Source organism: Nanorana parkeri, unplaced genomic scaffold, assembly GCF_000935625.1.
Source record: "Nanorana parkeri isolate BGI_ZX_2015 unplaced genomic scaffold, ASM93562v1 scaffold200, whole genome shotgun sequence".
Lineage (NCBI taxonomy): Eukaryota > Metazoa > Chordata > Amphibia > Anura > Dicroglossidae > Nanorana > Nanorana parkeri.
In genome coordinates this window covers 1,356,228-1,365,635 of record NW_017306468.1, presented here as the reverse complement: position 1 = coordinate 1,365,635, position 9,408 = coordinate 1,356,228, and the positions used below count along the sequence as shown (strand labels likewise).

General features: G+C 43.6%; 1 long non-coding RNA gene across 1 annotated transcript in view; it reads left to right on the top strand.

Moving 5' to 3' along the window:
• The first annotated feature begins 25 nt into the window (after positions 1–25).
• The window catches only part of LOC108786279, a 45,424-nt gene continuing 36,041 nt past the window's right edge, over positions 26–9,408 (top strand). Inside the window, exon 1 of the long non-coding RNA XR_001941188.1 lies at positions 26–290. This is a non-coding gene — a long non-coding RNA (uncharacterized LOC108786279). The remainder of the gene's footprint in view (positions 291–9,408) is intronic.

Here is a 9,408-nt window from a genome sequence, read left to right as displayed (position 1 = left end):
CTTGTACAGAGGAGGAGCCTGTGTGTATGTGGGCGTGTACGGAGCCGCCTCCTCCTCGAACGTCACACAGCGTACTGGGAGTGAGAAAGAGCAGCTCAGCAAACAGGCAGAGCCCAACTTGTCACCCCAACAAAGCCCTTTTCAAACGGGGTCACCGGAACTGGCAGGGAGCCGGGTGTCCCCATCCAACTTTGTACTGTATCGTGTGTGACGAGCCGGGGGAAGAGCAGGCTGCGGGCTCCCGTATGTCGGACTGTGTGTGGATTGGCCGGTGCTCAGGGATCGGGAAGGTAAATGAACAGAAGAAGTTTGTCTGTGAAGTACAAGGCGTGGCAGCATCTCAGGAGGGGGCACTCCAACCTATTGTCTTCTACGGGGGGGGCGGTAATGGCTGAGACCCCCATACACGCTCCACTCCTGACTCAGTCATTTGGACTTTCCACGACATGACAGAAGTTGGAACAACAAAGGCAGAGGCTGACCCATCGCCTTTCTGTCCCGGGGGCTGCAAACTTTGCCGGCCCCCCTTCCCCTCCTCCATTCTATGGCGGCCCAGGTCACCTTAATGGTGCAAGTGGCTGGTTCCCCCACCTCTGTGTGGAATGCTCGGTTACTGGGAGAGCCATTGGACTCATTACTAATGCATGGCTTCAGCCCTGTACACCGATCTCCATCGGCTGCTCATGCTTTGTTTACACTTTGTATAGACGTGGATGTGTATGGAACAGATGCAGAGCACTTGGTTGGCACCGTGCCAGGCTGTATTTTGTGTTGTCTAACTGTTGCATAATACTCCAGCAAGTTGTATTATGGGATGCAGAGATGACCGATAAACTTTCATACTATACATAATCAGTAGTATTGCAGTCATCCATTAATGCCGAACGCGTGGGCGATGGGAGGACCGGTGCTGGCGCACTGGTCGCAAGGCATCACCCAGTTTACTTTTTATGTGTTAGAACTTTATTGAAATGCCACAAGTGACTTCTCATCTACTTCTGTCAGCCACGGTGCAAAGCGTTTCTACTGCGTCGCGCCACGCTTCAGCGGTAGAAAAGTGCACGCCGTGCTTTATTTTCAGCGCACGCCTCTGTCGTGGAACTGCGCTCATTGGAAACATGGCAGATCGCCTCGTCTTTGCGTTGGGACTGCACTGGGCAAGACTGTTAACGCAACTGGTGTGAATGGGCCCTAAGTGATATTTCTCATTGGGTCACTTTATATTTAAGCTCCTTTCACACGAGGAGGGGTCCCAATGAGGTCTGTTTTTCAGAGGGACCCGATTGGATGCCCAATGCTGGTCTATGAGTAGCTGTGTGTAAACTGACGTGTGTCTCGTTACCCCCGGCTCTGGCCAGGTCCGGAAAAACAAACGGGTCAGAGAACAGTTTCGCCGGACCTGATCGTGCTGGATCAGGGGCAATCTGATGTAAATGGACATCACATTACCCATAGACTGGCATGGGGGTCATTTCAGTGATGGAGGAAAAACTTGACGGACATGAATGTCACAATGGTGACATCTGATCCATACTACTCTGATCAGGAGGGGATTCTTGCACAGATGCCCTCCTGATCAGTTCATGTGAAAGGGCTCTTGCGCTCCAAATTTCGTGTGTATACATTCTCCAAAGTTGGCACAGAGGCACTCATGGGTCTTGCAGCGGAGAGAAGGCAAAGCCTCAGCATTTTATTGTCAATGCGTGTATAAATATATATATTAGAGAGAGAGAGAGAGAGAGAGATTATATATAATCTCTATATATATCTCTATATCCCATGGGGATACTAAAAAAGTTTCTGCACTTTGGTGTTTGTATACAGTTAGGCCCCATTCACACCTAGGCGTATTGTAATATGCGCGTCTGTCGCGCGGTTTTTTTACCGCGATTCGCGGTAAAAAAGTTGCGCGATTCCAAAGGCTACTTGGCTGTATCCCAATGGAAAACGCCCTACAAACGGCCCAAAGTAGTCCCGGGGCCTTTTCAGGCGTGGGCCGTTTTGTAGGGCGTTAGGGACGGGCGGAAATACGCCTAGGTGGGAACGAGGGCATTGACTACAATGCTATTTATTTTTTTGACCGTTTTGTAGCGCGTTCGTCGAGCGTAGGACGCGCTACAAAACGGTCAGGTGTGAACGCAGCCTTAGTCAGTGGTTTTTTGTTTTGTTTGTTCTTTTAATCCTTCACAAACTTTGTTTTCCTCCTGATTAAAGTTTCCTTTAACATAATCAAACAGCCATCCATAAACATGTATACAACCTCCCTGTACCTGGAAGCATCCATTTCATATGATCTTCCACCATCACTACAAAAAGTATACAATTGCTGAAGATTCAATTAAACGCTGCATTCCTGATCTTGTATATTTGCTTTGCAAGCAGGTCAGAAGGAAAACACCAATGTACCCTGACCCCTTTATATGATCCTAGTCAGTGAATTAGGAAAAGAGCCCAGGGCCTGCAGTACAATGAATCCTGCAGTGTGTGTGTGTGTGTGTGTGTGTGTGTATATATATATATATATATTCCATATAGGTTTAATTCCACACTCCTGTATGTGTCGGTGCCATTATAGTGCGAGAGGAGTTGCTGCGGAGCACCTGTGTGTAATTAATGGCATAGTTCAGCAATTCGAGGAGACATCTTTAGTCTCCTGAGGGTAATGGCAATAGCCATCTTGAATGATCCGGGTTATGAGAACTCGTCATGTGTGCTTCTTTGAGGTCTGGGCACAGGCGGTGCTCTATTTAGTGCTTCCAAGACCTCCAGAAGTGGCAGTTTTGAGAGTTAATTGCTAGCAGATTGTTGCAGCTAGTAGCTACTCGAGCCGTTTACGTGGAGCACGGCTGGTTGTTTTTATATAGTAGGTATGTTTGGGTGCTGGCAACGTAAGTGGAGTTTGCGGTGTGAATTTTAACGTGTTTTGTTTAGCAGGATAGTTTTTCAGCGTGCTAGGACTCTTGGGTCAGAGCGACCTCTGTGAAATGAGTGGATAATGCTTGCGAGACATTGTGTGTCAGGGTTACAGATATAAACGAGGGGAGGGAGCTGTACATTCGACGTCAGGAGCATTAATGATGCTTTTGTTAGGAGATGACCTTTTAATTCCGAGAGGCCCAGGCTGACACATATCAGAAGCAGTAGGATGTAAGGACTTTGTAGCCATTGGGTCTGTGTTCTGTTTTTATACGGCTCGATTTTACAAACCTGTAACAAATGAGGAATTTGATAATGTACTAACCAGCGAAAGGGGCTGGTGAGCGATGAAATGAAGTGACCGTTTGTTCTGTGACTTGTATGTTTGTATACAGCACAATTGACATTTTTCTGGAATGAGCAGCAAACAATAGCAGGACATTCACACGCTGCAGCCCCAGTCTTTCTGTTTATTCTTTCTTCCACAGGTGGTGGATTGGGTGTGCTTGGGGTTGAAGCATGGAACTTTTTTTATTTTTTTGGCAGCAAAGTACGAATTGAGCAATCTGCTCTGCTCAGCTTACCGTTTCCACTTCTAACGTTTTAAATTTTTTTTTCTGTAAGTCGACTTAAATATTATTTGTGGGTTTTGTGGAATTTTTCTACCGTGTTACTCCTCCGAATCCACGGGGAGGCCAATCCAGCTCGCTATCAAGTGATCCATAAATAATTGAATATGTTTAATATTCCACTGTAAAGCTTCGGTTATGTTAATCTCACAGCGCCCCTTTTCAATTGATCAAAATATTCCTTCTTGGACTTAATTACATTAATAATACATTTAGAAACATGCATCTTAATGATTCACAGATTGAGATTGTTGGTGGAAAGTCAGTGAAAGTATTTTTTACTTTTAATAATTTAATAAAGCGTTGATTAAACTATGAACAATTCCAGTCAGGATCTGAAGACATTCATGGCCCATTTACATCACATCCAGATCACATCCAGATCATCTCCAGACCACACCAGATTGTTTCCCAACCCAAAATGCATCCTAATGTAACCGTATGGTATTTCTGGCCTTTGTTCACACCAGCGCAGTCCGTTCCAGACCAGAAAAATACTGCACGTCTCATTTTGTCTGCTCTGGAATGCACTGGAACTGTGGGCAGGTTCCCACCATTTTCCGGACCAGATCTGGAACCTGCCCTCAGACAGAAGGGCATAAACCATAGACTAAATCAGGGGTAGCCAAACTTCTGCCCTCCAGTTGTTGTCAAACTTCAAGTACCATGAGGCATTGCAAGGCACTGACCGCCACAGTCATGACGCTCGGAGGCAGATGCATGATGGGATTTGTAGGTTTATTAGAATAGGGAGTAAAAAATGATTCCAAAAAGATACAGATATTGTTTATTATAATGTCACACATTAAATGCTACTGCCCCCTTTTAAAACCCGGGTGTGGATACAAATACATGGCAGTAATGTTCATACAAAAGAACAAATATACATAATATTAACCCCCTATCAAGCTGGCTAGTATGAACCACTAACTTCTATAACCCAGTATCACTGCTCCTTCATGGCAGCTCCAGAGAGAATGGCGGGTGCACACTGGCCAAGCCCATTCTGCTTTAACATCCATAGCCTGTATGACTATATATAAGGCTATAGTAAGAACCACTATTTCTAATCTTTGAAGATCTGTGTTCTCAGACCTTGGAAAGATGATAATCTTTCCAAAAGGCATAGTCCATGTGCGTTCCCAACTTTCTGGAGGAAGAGCAATAGTTCCCAAAACAAGTAGCGTAGCACTTCCAGTTTTGTAGTTTCACTAGAGCTGGAGGGCCGAAGTTTGTCTATGCCTAAACTCAGTGGTCGTTCCGATGCAATATTTTACTGGAAAATGGCATGTTCTGATTGCCTAGTTATATTTTATGTTTGTGGATCCCTAAAAGTGCCTTGGTCATGCAATACAACCTAAACTGACTAAAGCAGGGCTATACAACATTGGCACTACAGCTGTGTAAAAACTACAAATCCCTTCATGCCTCTGGGAGTCGTGCCAGTGGTTTGCAGTCCCGCAATGCCTCATGGGATTTGTTGTTTCACCACAACTGAGGTTGCCTACCCCTTGATTAAAGGAACAAATGCTTGCTAAAGCTGCGCTGCCTTTACAAACTCCTTCATGGATTCCCATCCCCTCCAGCAGCTTCCTACTGGCCCACCATTGTGGCGTCTGGCCCTGCTGGCCTAATATTAAGACGTGGGAAGAATTGGCCCAGATCTCGACCCCACCAGGCAGTGTTGCAATTTGATTGTTGGAGAGTCCAGGGTTTTGGGGTTGTAGGGGCCTTGACAAAGATGTATAAAGGCATGTGCAGGCACCTCTGGGTGACTGCATATCATTCACGTAGTCAGTTTAGCAGGTTTTAAGTAATTACAGATGTATTTGAACTCACTGTATGATTGACGAATCCCAAAACTTGTTGTTTACGCTTAAAGAACTGCCTGCCCATGGATGCATATGTATGGATGTATATGACAATTCTGTATTACACTTGTACATGTGTATATATGTATGTACGTGCAATGATGTATTACACATGATGATTTAAGCTGATTTATGGCTTGATATTAATACATTAAATCTTTCATAGATGTAATCGCCAAATACAGTAAAGTGTGATGAAGCAGATCTTATTCTGCGAAACGCGTCACTACCACTACTAATTGTTTTCGGCTGTGATAGAGTGCCATGTCTTGCTCTCATCTTGGACACCTATATTTATAGTATTGGACAATGTGTGATGTATACTGTGGACTTGGAACCGCTGTATAGATAGAAGACTGATCTGATGTTGGTAGAACTATACTAAGCTGGGTTCTTCTTCTACATGCTGATTTTATGACAGACTTTTTTCACTTGTTAATAATAAAAATGTATATATTGTAATTGTTGTATATGGTACTTGTTACGCCATAAAATCCCGACATGACGGCTACTATGTAGTCAAACTGTATGCCTTCTATTTAAAATTTAAAATTCTGGGATGTGGTGTTAGATGATTGTGTCATTTATGGTGCTGTTGTAATTATGATACACTTAAAGAACAATGGCCATCATTGAGATTGAGAGAAGAACAGTCTGCCCCTAGAAATCGTATTTTCACATTTTGTAACTTGCAATAAAAAAAACATTTGGAGGAGAGAATTTGGTTGATGTAAATAATGCGTGTGTGTGAAACACGAGAGGCGCAACTTAACGACAAGCTTTAACACAAGATTAGGCAGATTTTGTTTTCAGCCACAACACTGTAACTTTCAAATCTCATTGGACTCCACCGAAAATCCTTATTTTGGAAATGAGGATCCTTATCCTGGTGTGTTGTTGGCTTTGTGAATCGAGCCCAGTGTATTTTTATGTGCTGACATAGAAAAGTTTTCTAACAGTTTGGAGCTTTGAGGTTGTTGTGAAATTTGTTTTTTTTCTTTCTTTTTTTAGTACTGAGACTGAGCATATCATTCACTTAACATGTACCCATGGTCAGTGGGCTTTAATGGGGGGTATACATGCTTTTCAGACTCGCCCTGCATGCATCATACACATGATTTTTATTATGGCTTAGTCACATGCATTTTTAATTGAAGACTGTACTTTGGCTTCCAGCAAATATTTTAATTTACGCTCTGTGTTCTGTAAAATGCATCATATGAACATTTTCTACATTAAAGATGTTTGCAATGCAAAACTGCAATTGAGTAAATAAAGACAACTTTATATGGTGCCTGCTGTGTGGGAGGGTTACCTAACCAAGCAGGTTAAATCAAAGTAGACCATTCTTTTACGTTTGTGATTGAACTAGCATATCATTAAAAGAAAGTGTTCAAACATGTCTATGTTTTAGGAATACAAAATCCTATTTTTGTCAAGGCCAAATGCATGTTGGAGAGGATCTGCAGGGATAATACTCTCCCTTCCAATTGATATTTTTTTTTCTTTCTCTATATTTCTCTATATAGCAACAGCTTTTAAATATCTTTCCAGTGGGGATTGCACAAGTTCTCCATTCAGATACAAGGGAATGGCATGCATGCTTCTGAACCTGTTAATGTGACATCCTGTATTGGAGTCACTTTTTGGCCATTGCTAGCTGTCCAAAATATGTGGTGTTTGTGGCACATCTGTTTTCTGCTTTCTTGACATGTAGAGTATATTGACTTCCTGTTTTTCTGTGACATCACATGTAGACTTTTTAGCGTTACAGTACGCTGTCCTGGACTAGGTGATCTATTTGATTTGTCCAGAGAGCAAGTTCTGGATTCTTGAGGATCACCCTGACTGGTGTAGTAACTAGTAATAAATAAGACTTGGACCCCCTCCTTGAGGGCATATTGCTGTGCTGTTGGCTGTAAATATGTTCTAGCTATATCCATTTAGTCTTCATGTTCTTGTCTTCCAACGTTGCAAGCCATTACGTTTTTATTGCAGCATTTATCACTTGACCTGAGCACGTAGTACTGCATTCCCTTCGATCATGTGTATGGACACCAAGGATTTCAGTGTAATCAGTCACTAGATCAAGCTCTATAAAAGTACACACTCTGATTGACATTGATCATTCTTTTTTTTTCCTGTTTTGTTGTCTTCATTATGAATTCATTGATTGTATCAGGCCTTAGGTGTTGTAATACATTTGTAAAATCAGGTTTCATATGGTTGGCTTAATGATGTTGCGCAAAACCCGTATACACGTATTATCCTTAATTCACGCTGAGCGACATGAAAAATTGCGCGATTTCGAGCTGAGCTACAGCGCACATTTTGTCGTGCTACATATCGTGACTTTTGGGAGGGTCTTCGTCGCTGCAACATTGGGCTGTAACCAATCAAAAGCAGTCATGATGTTACATCATTCCTTCCATATTGCTGGGCAAAAGTGACACCTTTCGCGACAAGGTCGTGCAAAATCGCTGGTAATGTACGACACCATTAAGTCTATTAGAGGAGAACTATGAGATGAGTGCTTTTCACTCACCTCATGTTCAATGAGACTGTCACAGGTCGGCTCAGTAGATCGGGAGGTGAGCGAACACATACCGGCGTTCGCTCACCTCTCGATCCTGTCATGGCTCTCTGCCGTGACGGGAGGGGCTGGATTCCCCGCTCCGATCCGCCAGTGTCACAGGTCGGCTCAGTAGATCGGGAGGTGAGCGAACACATACCGGCGTTCGCTCACCTCTCGATCCTGTCATGTCTCTCTGCCGTGACGGGAGGGGCTGGATTCCCCGCTCCGATCCGCCAGCGCTGACTGGCGGAACGGACGGGGGAGGGGGCGGGTACAGCTGCCTCTGCCTCTAGATAGGCAGAGGCAGCTGCCAGTCACGCAGCTGGGCGGATCCCGGCACAATTGTCGGGATCCGCTTCAGCTGCGGCGTCTCAGTATACCGTGAGCTACAGCTCGCGGTATACTGAGCCTAGGGTGACAGGAGGACGCTAGTTTGTGTCCTCCCGTTACCCTAAGGAGAACTATGGGGAAAAGGCTTAACCCCATAGTTCTCCTTTTTAAGGCCAAATCGCCGCAGAAAAATAGGTCATGTTCAAGCTTGAGCTACAGGCGACATTGAGCTGTGAAATGTGAACAGCTCCCTTGAAATGCATTGGACAAGCTACATGGCGCAGAAATATGCACGATTTTGGAGCGGAAATCGCGCAACAAACCGTACAGTGGGAACGGGGTCTTAAGACTGCATTTCTTTTATTTAAATCGTTGTTTTTTTTTTGTCTATACTTCAGTTGAAGAAAAACAATGGTTCAGTTTTGGATTAAATGAAAAAAAAAGCTGTGGGGGTGGGTAAAGTGATTAAGTTGCTGTGTTGTCACATTGTAATCAGCTTTTTGCTGTGATCAATGCATTGTAGTCACCTGAAATGTACAGACCACCTTCCCTCCAGCCTTGGCTTTTCTTTTCTTGCCACTTACAGTGGCGTGTCATCTGTTTGTGGCACTTTGAATGTTCTATTTAGTGATGTTCATTCATTCAGCTCTAGGTGTGATACTTGGTTTTATGGGGATGACTCCTATCATGTGATGACACCACCGTTCCTTGGAATATTAAGGATTTCTGTGTGTCCTTCAAGTGCATGATGTCACATAGCAAAATTACACTTCATTTAATGCAGCCAAATTTTTTTTTTACAGTTTTGCGCTTTGGAAGCTGGGTGTGTAATAAGCCTTTGCTGGCTATATTTGACCTGGATTTATTTTACTTGCTGATGGCTAAGAGTCATTTTAAAGTTGTCAGTCTAAGGTCTTTTTTTTTTTTTACTTCTGTGTTTTGGAGAAAAGTTGGCTCCTCTGCTACAATTTTCTTATAGCCATTGACTTACGAGGCCATTTACAACCAATATTTGGCCATGAACTTGAAAAAGGAATTTTCTTCCGTTTTCAGTAGTACCGAATGTGATGGTTTACTCTTCCCGCGG